The sequence below is a fragment of the Phalaenopsis equestris genome, unplaced genomic scaffold (assembly GCF_001263595.1).
Source record: "Phalaenopsis equestris unplaced genomic scaffold, ASM126359v1 Scaffold000235, whole genome shotgun sequence".
In the NCBI taxonomy this organism is placed as follows: domain Eukaryota; kingdom Viridiplantae; phylum Streptophyta; class Magnoliopsida; order Asparagales; family Orchidaceae; genus Phalaenopsis; species Phalaenopsis equestris.
Window position 1 is genome coordinate 446880 of NW_018164677.1, and position 4994 is coordinate 451873.

General features: G+C 44.8%; 1 protein-coding gene and 1 pseudogene across 5 annotated transcripts in view; both read right to left on the reverse strand.

Annotated features, from left to right (window-relative positions):
- The window catches only part of LOC110023900 (protein RFT1 homolog), an 82167-nt gene that overhangs the window by 68899 nt on the left and 8274 nt on the right, over nt 1-4994 (reverse strand). The gene's annotated exons all lie outside the window — the stretch shown is intronic.
- LOC110023904 lies at nt 3934-4914 on the reverse strand (annotated as a pseudogene).

Consider the following 4994-nt stretch of genomic DNA (forward strand, 5'->3'; position numbering starts at 1 on the left):
CGGAGGGGGGGGGGTAGAATGGAAGGGTTGGGGGCGCAGGGAGGAAGCGCTCGAGAGAGCGGGCCGAGGGTTTCTGTCGAGGAGCAACGGCGAGCAGGGGGAAGGTGCGAGCTAATTAAGTGCAGAAAGGAAAAATATAGCGGGATTTGTATCCCGCTCCTCTCTAATAGCCGTTACAGGTGCATCGAGCGGGCTATTGAATGCATTCCATACAGGGGCAGTTATGTTAGGTAAATATTAACCCCTAATCAAATCTAATTAAGATGGGATTAGGCGGTAAAATTTGAATTTTAAAAGTTTGAAATTTGAAATAATCCAGGCTTGTGTTCAGCCTATGTCGAGCTCAAATTAAGACGGGCTGGGGAGAGCGACGTCTGGAGGCGGAGGCGAGCGGGAGAGCTGCTCGTCGAGCGGGCTGGGGCGAGCAACATCTGGAGGTGCAGGCGAGCGGGTCGAATGGAAGGGTTTCTGGCGCAGGTTGGAAGCGCTCGAGAGAGCGGGCTGGTAGAATGGAAGGGTTGGGGGCGCAGGGAGGAAGCGCTCGAGAGAGCGGGCCGAGGGTTTCTGTCGAGGAGCAACGGCGAGCAGGGGGAAGGTGCGAGCTAATTAAGTGCAGAAAGGAAAAATATAGCGGGATTTGTATCCCGCTCCTCTCTAATAGCCGTTACAGGTGCATCGAGCGGGCTATTGAATGCATTCCATACAGGGGCAGTTATGTTAGGTAAATATTAACCCCTAATCAAATCTAATTAAGATGGGATTAGGCGGTAAAATTTGAATTTTAAAAGTTTGAAATTTGAAATAATCCAGGCTTGTGTTAAGCCTGTGTCGAGCTCAAATTAAGACGGGCTGGGGCTAAGATGGAATTAGGCGGTAAAATTTGAATTTTAAAAGTTTGAAATTTGAAATAATCCTGGCTTGTGTTCAGCCTGTGTCGAGCTCGAATTGAGCCCGAGCTGAACCCGAACCCGTGCCCCGCTAATTAAAAGAAATGTGCATCGATTTTCATGCAGTTCGCGCGAGTGTGGAATCACAACAATATGAGTGCCTTTTCTAGCTAAAGTCAACGTTCTGGACGCGTCAGCGCTGTCCCTTTCGTCATTCGGAGTCGTCCGAACGAGTTTGCCGACGGGCAAGTCAATTTAAACCAAAATCATGTGGAGTGCGATGCGTGCACAAAATGCGGCGTTATCGAGCGTTTGGGTTGCAAATGGTCAAACAAGAGAAGCCTGAAGCTAAACCTTAGGCTCTAAGGAGAGAAGTGAAAACCTCATCCGAAAATGACGTCAACAAATGAACCCCCAATAGGTGTGGTGTGCGAGACAAACACATCGCGCGTTTTGGTGTTGACCGAAGCGATCAACAAAACCGAAGAGTCCGTGTAAGTAGATCTACTTAGAGCGGACCGGATGTTGAATTGGATTTAGCAATCAAACTCAAGTTGGGGGGATTAGCAATCAAACTCAAGTTGGTGTTCCGACTCAGGAAATCTTAGCTTGAGAAAGGCTTCAAGTAGAGAGATGAGAGTTTCCGCTGGGGATTTGAAGGTGCGTTTTCAGATCGTGATTGTGAGTTTGAACTTTCAAGATTCGAATGTCGATTTGGTCTGTTTCAATGTATTGTGGAGATCTGATCAAGAAGTAAAGCACAATGATGTATATTCGACTCGAGAGATAGTGACGAAAACCTTTGTCGCATTGGGAAGGAAGGCACGAGGACTTACATCCAACCCAAGTGAGTAAGTGAATGTCGAAGGAATGTCTGGTACAGTGAGGCGAAAAACACGGGGTCTCACATCCGGCCCTAGCGGTAGCGAAGGTATTGGGAAAGATGCTGTGAAAATTTGCAGAGTATTCGCGGAGGATATTTGTAGGAATGAATCAGGTTGAATAAGAAATACTAGGAAACTCATATCCAACCTGAGAGCTGATCGATAAATGTCTGCTACGCTGTGGAAGAAAGTACTGGGACTTATATCCAACCCAATGTGTAGCTGGAATGTCCGTTACATGAGGTAGGAATGTGCTAGGACTAAAATCCAATGTAATAGGAGATAAAGTGATCAGGTTGAGAGGGAATGCTCTGAGATTGATTTTCAACTCAAGAAGTCTGCTACATCGGGAGGAAGGCGCTGGGACTACATCCAACCCAAGCGGTGAAATGATCAGGATGAGTGGGAAAGCACTGAGACTAACTTCCAACTCAAGAAGTCTGCTACATTAGGAAGGAAGACGCTGAGACTAATTTCTGACCTTACCAATAGCAAAGATGCCTATCACATTAGGAAGGAATGCACTATGACTAACCTCCAACCTAAGCGGTGCCGAAATGATCAGGAGTGGGAAAGCACTGTGACTAATTTCCAACTCAAGAAGTCTGCTACATCAGGAAGGCACTGGGACTAATTTCCAACCTTTAGAGGGAGCGAAAATGCCGATCACATTAGGAATGAATGCACTAGGACTAACATCCAACCTGAACGGTGATGTAATGATCAAAATGCCTGCTACATCTGGGAGGAAGGCGTTGGGACTGATTTCCAACCCTTACAGGTAGCGAAAATACCTATCACATTAGGGAGGAATGCACTATGACTAACATCCAACCTAAGCGGTGACGAAATTATCAGAAGTAATAAGAAAGCACTGGGACTAATTTCCAACTCAAGAAGTCTGCTACATCAGGAAGGAAGACGCTGAGACTAATTTCCAACCTTACAAGTAGCGAAAATGCCTATCACATTAGGAAGGAATGCACTATGACTAACATCCAACCTAAGTGGTGACGAAATGGTCAGGAGGAGTGGGAAAGCACTGGGACTAATTTCCAACTAAAGAAGTCTGCTACATCAGGAAGGAAGGCACTGTGACTAATTTCCAATCTTTAGAGGTAGCAAAAATGCCAATATCATTAGGAAGGAATGCACTAGGACTAACATCCAACCTAAGTGGTGACGAAATGATCAAAATGTCTGCTACATCAGGGAGGGAGGCGCTGGGACTGATTTCCAACCCTTAGAGGTAGCGAAAATGCCTATCACATTAGGAAGTAATGCACTATGATGAATGCACTAGGACTAACATCCAACCTAAGCGGTGACGAAATGATCAGGATGAGTGGGAAAGCACTGGGACTAACTTCCAACTCAAGAAGTCTACTACGTCAGGAAGGAAGGCGTTGGGACTAATTTCCAACCCTTAGAGGTAGCGAAAATGTGTATACTGTAGGAAGATTGTGCAAATTCGTGCAAATTGTGGAACTGTGAAAATTTGTGCAACTTCACAATGACTGTAGTCTGTCCTACGATGAGTGGGAAGACAAAAGAAAGGTGCAGTTCTGTAGATTAAAACTGTCAGACCCTTTTCGCAAGCTATCGTAGACTAGAAGTCTCATGGAAATTCCATGAACAAAGTTTGAGAGAAGGGCCCAGAGTTTCTACAGAAGATTTTGGGTCAAGAGATGACAATGGATAGGCCGAGGAGGCTCAACCTAACAGGGTCAGGATTGGAACGTGGTTCCGGATTTAAAATGTTTTGATTTTATTTGATTTAATGTTGTTCTGTTGTGGTTTAAAATGTTGAATTTAAGTTATTAAACTTAATTTTGTTCACATCGTTCTTTTGTCTCTTTGTTTTGTTCAAAACACGACAAACTTGTTTCAACGGCTATTAAATCAATTGCACGGAGTGGCAGCTATGAAAACATATTGATCTTCTGCAAGTTGTTGAAGAAAAATCAAACTTTGTTAACTTTGCTGAAACTGAGTACAGTGATACAAGATAAGATAACATCATCTGTGTCGTAGTCATCAAATCATAACAGTAGCATCTGCTTGCGCACCTTCGGAGTTAGACAGAGACTAACCCTTTCTTCTAAAATACATTCCAGAAACGAAGTCCCTTCATGTATGCTTAGAGGCGTGCCCCTAGGAGGTCACAACTCTAAAGGTCATAAGCCCTCTAGGTCTGGATCAGGTCGATATCCAAACGGTGCCTTACTATCATCCATCTTTCTGAAGGTTGGAACTCCCGGGATACAGTGTCTAACTAAATCTGCCCCATTCCCTTTAAGTACCAGGACTGACCCGAGGGGCAAAGAAATTTCAGCTGAGCCTTGAAACTCTCCTGGGTCGATTGTCCGTAAGTCACTGCCGAACAAAATGTTGCATTCACTGATGAACGAGATGGTGCTGGACGGCCTTAGAAAATCATGATGATCGATATGTGGCGGGATGCAATCCCCCTTTTCGTAAATGTTTATTATGCAGCTATTAGGCACGCAGTTGGCAGACAATACGTGCCATAACACCATTTTCTGGATCATCCTCTTTATAATTGGTGGTATCGGATCCACCTCGTCGTGTATTATAATCCCCGGGAGATTTCCTTCATTATTATATGCGAAGTTATAACAGTAACCACACTGAATGGTGATCCGTCCTTTTCCTCTCTTCCATTTCTGAGGCTCAGAATAAGTCCTTTTTCTCAAGCGACCTGCTCGGCCCAGGTCTCTGAGATGGAAGACATAGTCAACTATCCTCCTTTGTTCACTCTCAGAAAACACGCCGGTATGTAATTCAAGTCCTTCAAGAATATTGATATACTTTCCCTGTATCTTTTAACGATGTTCAAAACGCTGTTTTCAGACCTTCTGGAACATTTCCAACTCTTCCTCTGAAATTATTTGCAACTTCCTTGGCTTACCAAGTGGTGGGACGTATGACTGAATGTCTTGGACTTTTTCATTCTCTTTTGCGGTAGGAAGAGCTTCTTGAACTATATGTGCTGCGCGTGACCTGGTGGGCGTATATTTGGCGAGTGTGCGAGTTTCGTTGGCTTTTGACTCCGACTGGTTTATTGCCCGGAGGGGTAAGGTACCCTTGACTGATTGCTCCAACAACTCTTCTTTCAGCATAGTTAGAAGATCTTGTACAACTGACTCACTTGGTTGTTTTTCTTTTAGACGGGCAAGTACCCTGTGCTTGCGGCGAGCGA